This window comes from Coenobita brevimanus, chromosome 24, assembly GCF_032717465.1.
Source record: "Coenobita brevimanus isolate Jiangsu-jjx chromosome 24, ASM3271746v2, whole genome shotgun sequence".
NCBI lineage: Eukaryota > Metazoa > Arthropoda > Malacostraca > Decapoda > Coenobitidae > Coenobita > Coenobita brevimanus.
The window spans coordinates 57,639,272-57,648,835 of NC_136977.1; the positions used below are offsets into that span (position 1 = coordinate 57,639,272).

The 9,564-nt window shown below is 39.1% G+C and overlaps 1 non-coding gene across 1 annotated transcript; it reads right to left on the minus strand.

Moving 5' to 3' along the window:
* Positions 1 to 8,433: 8,433 nt before the first annotated feature.
* Positions 8,434 to 8,552, minus strand: LOC145393623 (5S ribosomal RNA). The gene has a single exon (XR_013896221.1). It is a non-coding gene; the product is annotated as a 5S ribosomal RNA (ribosomal RNA).
* Between the last annotated feature and the right edge of the window lie 1,012 nt (positions 8,553 to 9,564).

A 9,564-nucleotide genomic window follows, 5' to 3' on the forward strand; every position in this document is an offset into this window, starting at 1 on the left:
AGTAGCTCAGCTGAATGTTTGGACAATTCTGGGGGGTCTTCAGACACTGCGCGACTTTTAAAAAAATTGCTGAAAAAAATAAAAAAAATACAGAAAAATTACAAGTAAATAGTACAGTGATATATAGCAAAAATAGATGAAAAAATAGATTTTTCATTGACTTACAACCCCAGTTTATTTGATTATACATATACATTATAGGGAGTACATTCCCACGCTATGCGCAGGTTTAAAGGCACTATTGTGACTGACTGACAGGACGGTTTAAAGCGTGCCGGCTATTTAAATGCCTAATTAAAGGGAACTTGGAATGGAGGCACAGAAGATAGGGAAGGAAAGAGCTAAAGAGTGAAGGAGCTTGGGAAGGAATGAGAGAAGGAGCTTGGGAAGGAGAAACAGGAGGAGTTCGGAATGGAAGGGGGGAGTAGATGAGGAACAAGAGGAGGGAGTGGAGACAAACTATAAGGATATCATACCGGTACCATATGGTAACTTAAATAATATGTGTTCTCACATTGCACAAAACCAATTAAACTAAATAATATCTCTTCTCAGACTAGAAATGTGACATAAATACCCGGTACAGAACGAATGCCATTCTATGAGATCACAGTGACTTACTGTGGCCATGAATTAACATAAAGATTGAAAATCATATCTTCTCCTTTTTCAAGAACAGACTAGAAATATGACAAGAATAAGGCACAATAACTAGAAATATTACAACAAAGTGAACAACTGGAATTCTAAGAGATCACACAGTGACTTACTGTGGCCATGAGGTAACATCTAGATCAAAAATCATACGTTCTCGTTTGTCCAGGATTGGCTCCTGTAAGTACATTACTATGTCTGACTCGTCTATGGCACACATTTCATCACCTGGAACATTAGAAGTTACAAACACATTCTTTGTACCTCTTACATGTTTTAAGAACCTAACTTTCAATGTTTGTACATCAGTGACAATAGCAACAAAATACTTCCTCCTCTTTCCTGTCTCATCTGAAAGTTGTACAATCACCCAGTCATGTAGCTTAGGATTACGTGTTGGGCCTACATCTGTCTCTGCTGTCTCAGTTGTAGTTCTGGTACCAGTACCGGTACCAGTACTTGTTACTGTTGCTTGCGTCATAGCTGTCCCATCAGTGCTGGTACTTGCCTCCAATTCTTGTGTCTCAAGTGTCCCATCATTACTTGCCCCTGCTGCTTCAGGAGAATCTTCTGCTTGATTCACTGGCTGTATTTGCAGGTCCTCACCCTCCATATCTATGATAGGGAGCTCTACTTCACTAAGTATTGCAGCAGTACCGGTACCAGTATTGGATGACTCAGAATCTGCGCTTACAGTTCCCTCTTCTCTCATTTTCCTTAGTCGCTTAGCTGTTACACTCTTGCCTGCAGGAACTTTTAGTTTCCTCTTCCTCTGGCATGATTGCTTCTTTCCATATCGCATTTCCGATAGAACACTGACCAATGACTCATCAAAATGTGATGCAAAATCACTACTGGTACTACTGGCACTTGAATTTCTTGTAGGTACATGTGGGGTTGTTGCATAACCCGAGGTAGATGCTTGAGATGAGGCATTGGTACTGGTACCGGTATCAGTGTTAATCTCTGAAGTAACAGTGGTACCGGTATCAGTACCGGAATCAGTGTGTTGTGGTAGATGAGCTAGTACCTCCTGTCGGTTAAGTGGCGTTATCCCACACTTGCGAAAGCCATTCATGATATTCTTCATAATATTATCACTTATTCTATTGAGCAGTTGTTCTAGAAGCTTTGGGAACTCTGATTTTGGAAGGGACACACTTCTTCTTCCAATACTTAATGTTTTGAATTCACTTAGAATTTTACGCCAATGAGTTTTCACTGCACGGAAGACAGCAACATCTAAGGGTTGGGTGAGATGTGTAGAATTGGGGGGCAATAAAACAAAATCAGTGTTGTGCTCCTCACAAGCTTCCACAACAGACAGAGAAAGGTGGCTAGCTAAATTATCCCCTATGAACACTACTTTGCCGTCCTGACGTTTTGCATGAGGTAATCCAACTTTAAAGAACCAGTCCTCAAACGTATTACTGTCGAACCACCCGCTCTCTGTCCTGTTGTATCGCACATTTGAAGGGTCACCTTCTGTCCAAGTGTCGTACAAGTTTACTGCCTTGTACACCACATATGGTGGAAGCATCTTTCCAGATCCGGAACAAGAGACCATGATGGAGATGTTGGATTTTGTGTGGTTCATTACCCTCTCTGGATATCTGGTACCTCGGCGAACTAAGATTTTCTTGTTTCCTGGGTCATCAGAGAGATTGGTTTCATCATAGTTAATGATGTTACTAGGAGGCACATCTTTCAGTGTTTTTTCAAGATTATCAAAATATTGATTGATTTCAATTGGACCGACTTTAGCACGTGCAACTTTAATATTTTGAGATACCCTCTGAGCCAGTTTGTTTTTGTGGCGCAACAGAAAACACGAACTCCAATCAGTTCCAGGAAGATTGTTCTTGAAGCGTTTCACAGTAACGCCACGTTCGTCTAAGTATCACTTTATTAACATTCGCAGTTCAAAAGTGTCAATAGGCAGACCCCATTCTCCCAGTGTAATGACTCGGTTCACAATATGTAGTTCTTCTTCTGGAGTAAAGACAGTTTGTCCACCTGGTTTTTTTACATGTTTCTTTGTCATATAGTCATGTAAAGTACTTTTAGAAACATCATATTTCTTAGCAGCCTGTCTGACACTTAACTTTCCATCACGTACGTCTGCACTAGCACACTCTAAAAGGCTGCCACGGCATTCCACTGTATAGTGTCTTCTACCATCACTGGTAGATACACTCATTTTCATTTTTCATTCATTGCCAGACGCCATGTATCCCAAACGGGGTGGCCAAGGGCTTAGAGTTAATTGTTTTACAGGGAGGAGCACTAATCCTCCACCAACCCCACTTGACACGTAGGGAGAACGTTATGCCAACAGCATCTGGTGTTCCCAGGCGGTCACCCATCCAAGTACTAACCAGACCCACCGTTGCTTAACTTCGCTGATCGGACCACTCTCTTGTAATTTCGAGGCATTGTGGCTTAGTTCATCTCACACTTCATCTGTTATATAAATGCAAAAACAAAGATAAGCATGCAGACTATGTACATTGTACAAAATATGTTTTATTACATATAAAAAAAGCAAATTATATATGCTGTCTGACCTCAACCCTTTAAATATCCATTGTCCGAAGTCACCCCATTAAATCCCAAAAATGCGTACACATTCACTCATGTCATGTTTACATACATTTAAAATGCAGATTTTAACCCTTTCTCTGTTCCAATCTTCAAGTTAGACGTTAAAGTAAACCTCTAAATGTGTATAAGCGTGCGGTTTATGATTCGTTCACACCAGACCAAGTTTTCCCGTATTCATTTTTTCATCTTTATTACAATATATTCACCAGTGGAACATAATATTTTAAAAAGATAATTATATATAACATTTTACAAAACCTATGCAACATTATCCCGTTTAAAGATATACGATATCTTTCTTCGTTTAGCAGCTGCGTAGCATTTAATCTTTTTATGCAAATTTTGTCCGAAGCCACCCCGTGTCCGAAGTCACCCCAGTTCACGGTATATATATATATATATATATATATATATATATATATATATACGTATATATATATTTATTTATATATATATATATATATATATATATATATATATATATTTTTACTTATATATATATACGTATATATATATATATATATATATATATATATATATACACATACATCATTCACAGGTCTCCCCCCTATATTCGCAGGTGTTAGGGGATAGAGACCCATGCGAATGGAGGGGATCCACAAATTTTGGATGCTTCCCGCAGAAAGTGCCCGTACGTTATAAAATTACCCATGTAAGCTACCCAAAACCATTTTAGGGACCTGAGACCAGCATGAAACATCACAGACATATCCTGTACTTTTGTATACAATCCTCTAATAATAAAGAAGTTGATAATAGGTCTGGTTATAAGGATTTAGGGTGATTTTGTTCCTGATGACTGCCACAGACCTGTGCAGCAGTGTGCCCAAAAACCTTAAAAACCACATCTATGACCAGAAAACTGCAAATCAGCCCTGATGCTACCTTGCGGTTGCCGATCTGTGAAACTTCTTCATGAGGAACGAACCCATGAATTTGCATGTCTGCGAATCACAGAAGTTTCCAGTATATACTGTATTTATATAGCCTGTATATATGAAAAGAAATCCTTTCTCGTACCATCGAACCTGTTGTCTGTGATGATGATAACACATTTACCAATTACCATAGTCATACATAGGCATGGCCCAGCTATTTGTATGACAAGCAATAGAAAGCACATGCATAATAAGTTAGGTGTATTTTATTTTTTCACCTTGACACATTACAAATGCCAAATAAGAAGACGTGTGTATTCATCCTCATAATGCATAGCCTAAGACTATTTAAAATGTTATAAATATATATATATTTTTTCAGCCGGTTTTCTCTCAGATTCTACCAGTTTCTCTCTAACTTAACACCCCCATTTGTTGATGTCAGTTGTGGCGTCCTATAGAGGGCAGTAGATTGATTTGGACCCAAAACTCATTTGTCCTCAAATTGTTTTGGTTAGGTTAGGTTAGGTTAAGTAAGATTTGGTGGTTAGGTTAGGTTAAATGAGATTTGGTTAGATTAGGTTAGGCTAAGTTGTGTTAGGTTAGGTTAGTAGGGACAAACTATTAGTGACATAGCTACTGACTGTTGAGTCAAAGCAAACGTCCGACGTGGTGGGTGGCCGCTTGCCACGGTTTGCTTGTAAAACGGCAGTTTTATAGTTAATGTCTTCAAAATATGAATTTCTGCAACTTTTGGAAGTTATCACAGCGATAATGATGTTATTGTTTATTGAAAAAAAAAAAAAATTACAATTGTAAATTTTATGCATGGGAGATGACCTGCACTTTCACTGTTCAATTGGGATTTTATGATTCATCTTTGATATCTTCGTGGTTAGACGTGCTTGTGTACCTCTTCTTGAATTCTGAGGTTAGACGTGATTGCATACCATAGTGGTTTTGTTGAATTATACTAATGTTCATTTTTTTTTTTTTTTTTTTTTTTTTTCCAGCAACAGGAACCCAGTCAAGTTAAATGTTAAGAGGTGGCTCCATGACCTATCTGTGGGTAGTCTTCATTTAACAGGCAGGTCAGACATCAACTTTTGCTATTTGATACTTTTTCTCATTACAGTATAATATTTATTTTTACATATTCAGTTTGGTGACATTTTACCTTCGTAGTTGTTTTGGATTTTAATTTTATATGCAGTACAGTTTGTTGATTTTATTATAAATTATTCCTGGTTATGGTGGAAGTCAGGCTACATTTTTTTCTCTCCCTTTTTACTGGTATATAATTGTTGCTGTATTATTTACCATACACTTGTTCTCTGTTTTCATGCTTTTCTTTATTTCTAAGGTAGTTATTTAAGCATGCCTGCCTCTGTAGGTTAGGTATCATCCAGTATTGTAGTTAGGTATCATCCAGTACTATAATTAGGTTAGGGATCATCCACTTGATGTAGTGCTGCCTACTTCTTCTTTAGCCTTTATCATTCTTTTTCTATGCCTGCCCTCCTCTCTTCTTATTTCTCCCATCTTTCCCATCACTTCTTATTGCTTTTCTTTCCTGTACAGGTGGCTTTACATTGAGTGACAAGCCAAATGGTTTCCTGTAAGCCAAGAAACCATTTACAACGCTGGGTGGTAACCTTATAACCAAACCATACGTGCTCCCTACATGTCAGCAAGTGGGTTGGTGGAGCATTAGTGCCCCTCCCCGTAAAACAAATAACTCAAAGTCAAATGGCCACCCCTTACGGGATTTTGGCTCCTGGCAATAGATAGATAGATAGATCATCCAGTACTATAATTAGGTTAGATATCATCCAGTATTGTTGTTAGGTTAGGTATCATCCAGTATTGTTGTTAGGTTAGGTTCCATCCAGTATTTTAGTTAGGTAAGGTATCATCCATTATTGTCTGGAAAAGAACAGTACATAACCTAAACCAATCCAGATTACTGTATGGTATCATTCTAGCAAACCTAATCTGACCAAAAGAGACCGTTGTTTTGAATATTACTACAGTTGCAATTGACCGTAGCTTCAGTCGAACAGGGCGGTGCTCCCAAAGTGGATGACAAGCTGGTGACTGGGGGACCTGGAGCTCCCACTTCACCAGCCCCCAGGACGTGTTCCTGACCATCATCCTTTGCTGAACATTTTTAGTGTTTTCATTAACACACAGAGTAGGCCAGCATACTCTCATAAACCTCTGCCTCCAACTTTCTGTACCACACTAAATGCGCATTAGCCATCACACTTTGTTTCCATCCCCTCTTATACATTTATGAATGGAGGACACCAGTACTTTGGTGTATTTTTTTTTTTTTTTTTTTTTTTTTCATATTAAAAAAAAAAAAGATCCCCATTTAAGTTTCACTTTTTTTATGTTCAGTAATTTGTTATTATCTCTAGTGTTACTGCTTGTGTAACTGCTGGTAATTTGTATTTATGTACAGGTAACAATTTTCCTTTACAGGCATTGTTCAAAATTTTCTTGTACAGGCATTTTTTCAAAATTTTCCTTCACTGGTATTTTTCAAAAATTTTCTTTACAGGCATATTTCTCTAAACTGTTGGTCATAAGCTCTTAGTAACCTCATATTTATATATGGTACATTTGCAGATATGTCAGATATTTTGTACAGGTATCCAATATTCAGTGAAGTTCTTGCCAGTGTTATTTGATTTAGTATGTGCATTTTATAAAATTTCTCCTTTCTGGTAAGAAGAAAATAATTATAATATGGTTTTTTGTGTCTCAGAAGTACCAGTTTTGCCTGTAAAGAATATACTAGTGCTCACGCTTGACTTAATTTCAATCGACGTTCGTACAGTAGAAGAAAAAATCAGTAATCTTCATCATCATCATCCTCATCATTCTCATCATCATCATCATCATCATCCGGAACTCCTTTCTCATCCTAGGGTGGGGTGAGGAGTAGCAGCATCCAGAGAGCCAATTTTGCCATTGCAGTGGGCCACACTTCCGTTCAGTCAACATTCAGGTCCACGGAATCTTGGCCTCATCTGATAGGCCAAAAGGTTTCAACACATACTGTAGCTTCATTTATACTTATCCAATAGTGTCAGTCCAATTGCTGTCACGTTAACCTGTGGATTGCACAGTTACCTTTTTTTATCCTGTCCTGTTGTGTGGGGGGAATAAAAAAAAAAAAAAAGAATTGCTTGTTATAAACTTGAAGATAATCATCTGGTGAAAAAAAAAAATCTCCCTCTTTCTCTCTCTGTCTTTGCTTAGCTCCACATGTAAGTTTGGTAAGTGGTGGAGTAGTGAAAAAAAAGGGGATTTTTTTTTTTTAATTATTATTATTTTTTTTAGTTTTTATTATAAACACGAAGATAAACGTTCAGGGCACCATCTAGTGAAAGAAAAACAATCTCTTTCTCTCTCTCCGTCTTTGCGTTGCCCCATGCGTAAGTTCGTGTAAGGGTGGACTAGTGAGCAGTGATGCACAGTCACTGGAAGGTTAGCACAGCCTGAGCTGTGGCTTGCAACATGGCACTTCCCAGTCTGAGCTGTGGCTCGCAATCTACAGGTAAAAAAGTGGTGCCAAGTCCCTGGTTATGCACTTTCTTTGCACAGAATTCATCCACTCAGCTCGATCTCGTCAGTCCCTGAGGCTCACCAACTTCCATACCTCTCTTCCTCACACACTTATCCACCATATCTCTCCATCTTCTTGGCCTACCTCACCTCCTCCCTTCATCAGATTCACTCAGATATTCATTTTTCACCACTGTTGTCATCCATTCACTCCACATGTCCTTACCATCTCAGTACACTCTCTTCGATGCTGGTGTCCACAGACTTCCTTGCTTCACATCTTTCATGAATCATATTCCGTATCCTGTCCACTCTCCATACTCCACATACATTCCTTAACAGTCCCATCTCCAATGCTCTTACTCTTGACTTTTCATTTTCCTGCCACGCCATAGTCTCCCACCCGTATTTTAAAATTGGCAAAAACACTCCTTCATGTAAGCCTTGTGCTGCTGCAACACTCAAGCCTCTGTTTCTCATCAAGGCCTTCATATTCCCAGTTACTTTCCTTCCTTGTGTCACTTTACTTTCCACGTCTTGCACATTTGTCTCTCTTTTCTATCATTGTACCCAGGCATTTTTCATTTATCATTCATTGCCAGACGCCATGTATCCCAAACGGTTTGGCCAAGGGCTTAGAGTTAATTGTTTTGCAGAGAGGGGCACTTATCCTCCACCAACCCCACTTGACACGTAGGGATGCCAACAGCATCTGGTGTTCCCAGGCGGTCACCCATCCAAGTACTAACCAGACCCAACGTTACTTAACTTCGCTGATCGGACGGGAAGCGGTGTACTCAACGTGGTATGGCCGTTGAATTCAACAATTTCAGTCTCTCTTCATTCACCGTAACATCAAACTGGGAGCCACCTTCTCTCCCAATAACCATCATTTTACTCTTTTCCACATTTAAGGCATGGCACTCACAGACATCTACAAAACTCTGCACTACTCTGCCAAGCTCTTGTCCAGTATTTTCAGGTAGTACTGCATCATCAGCATACATCAGATTTGAGATATTCCATTCATTACCAGTGCCATCCCTCTCTCAGTTACTTGTGATTTTACTTCTCTCATCACCCCATCCATAAATGTATTGAATAACCATGGGGACATCACACAATCTTGTCACCCTCCCACATTGATCATGAACCATTCACTTAGATGCCCATTTACTCTTACACATGCCTTATTACTATTGTAAAAACTTAACATTACCTAGCAGCTTGCCATCTACACCATACATGAACAGAACCTTCCACAGTCCTTCTATGTTTTGTCGTATGCTTTTTCCAGATCCACAAATGCCATAAACACCTTATAGTCCTCACAAGCCTTCTCCACTATCTGTCTCACTGCAGATATTCGATCCACACATCTTCTGCCACTCCTAAAGCCACCCTGTTCATCACTCACTAGGTTTTCTGATATCTCTCTTACTTTCTCCATTATAATTCTTCCATATACCTTCCTTACAACATTTAGTAGACTTATGCCACGATAATTCTTGCACTCACTTTGCTCACCCTTATTTTTGCACAGGGTTCCAATCATTGCCTTTTCACTGGCACAGTTTCACTCATCATTGCCTTCTTACATATCTCCACCAAGCACTTCATTCCACTGTCTCCACTACACTTAATCATCTGTGCATACACCTCATCAACCCCAGCTGCTTTCTCATTTTTAAGCTGTTTCACAGCAGTCTCCACTTCTGCCAGTGTCACGTTTCCTGGCACTGCATTCCTTCAGTGCATACCCCCCAAACTAAATGTTTACAGCTGCTCTGTCTTCTCCATTCCCATTCATCAGACTTTCAAAATATTCTTT